Source organism: Sinocyclocheilus rhinocerous, unplaced genomic scaffold (genome assembly GCF_001515625.1).
Source record: "Sinocyclocheilus rhinocerous isolate Xijiao unplaced genomic scaffold, SAMN03320098_v1.1 scaffold352, whole genome shotgun sequence".
Lineage (NCBI taxonomy): Eukaryota > Metazoa > Chordata > Actinopteri > Cypriniformes > Cyprinidae > Sinocyclocheilus > Sinocyclocheilus rhinocerous.
This window is the reverse complement of record NW_015642448.1, coordinates 818,717-819,989: the sequence shown is the minus strand read 5'-3', so window position 1 is coordinate 819,989 and position 1,273 is coordinate 818,717.

Here is a 1,273-nt window from a genome sequence, read left to right as displayed (position 1 = left end):
ACCCCCCACCCACCCACACAAACAAATAAAGATTGAATTAAAAATAATTTGTAAAAATACCATATTTGTCAGCTGTTTTGAGATTTGTGTAAGGGCAGCTGATAATCTTTTTCACTTTCTCTACATTGTCATTCATTCACAACAAGCCAAATAAACCAGAAAATATATGTTTATTTGGTAGTCATACATCTAGGCCTATATTATTTAGTCAATGTATAATACAGAAATAAGATGTGCTTATTTTGTCAAAAAAGTAAAAATATATTATGTAAATAAAAAAGAAATACATGCTATAGTTAATAGAATGTCTAAAGTGGACTATCGAAATAAAGTGTAACTATATATATATATATATATATATATCATTCATAGTCAACATACATCAGAATGCTAAGCTTACAGAATGAGCTGCTTCGTAGTTTTTACATAATATGGTTAACAAATACATGAATATACATTTGCAGATCACTACTAGAAAAGCAATGGATATTAAATGTAGCATACGCTATACCAACTCTAGTGCAAAGCACTTTACTGATCAAAGTCGTCCTCAAATGCTGATCTCACACGTGCTGATCTGTGTTCAGCAGAATCTGCCTCAGATGATGTTACACAACAGCATGTAATCGGAGTTGCAGCTTCACCAGCAGAGGTCGCGCTTGTCTGAATTTTTACTGACTCTTCGTTGTGTCCCACATGACTACACCAGGGGCCTCATTTATAAAATGTGCGTACGCACAGATTTGATCTTAGAGTGTGCGTACGCTAAAATCCACGGCAACGTTCATATTTATAAAAACGGTCTTTGACGTGGAAAAGTACTTACCGCCACGTCAGGGTCTGAGCAGGCGTACGCACTGTTCCTTGTGGCAAAGTCTGAGTACTGCAGCTATTTGAATATCTAAGCTGCAATAACAATAAAAGCTGTGTACCTACGTGCTCATCAAACAACAAAGATGCAGTGTAAGAGATTAATTGTGCAGTGTAGTCAGATTTGTTTTATTAACGGGAGTTTTTGCGAGATTAAACTGACCTTTTTAGTAGCCTAATGTTGAGAGTTCTTTACTCGCTTTCTGTACACAGTTTATTCCACGTTTTGTTTTGTTTTTTGTTTTTTTACAAGAGAACTTGCGAAGTCTAGATTTAGCCTACTACTAATGCGTAAAATAGAAAAAAAAGCATAAACGCATCTCCGCGACTGTTTTGTCTGTAGCCTATAAGAATAGGCCTATGTCGTGCAATAACGGTTTTAATATATTCTATTCAATAACAT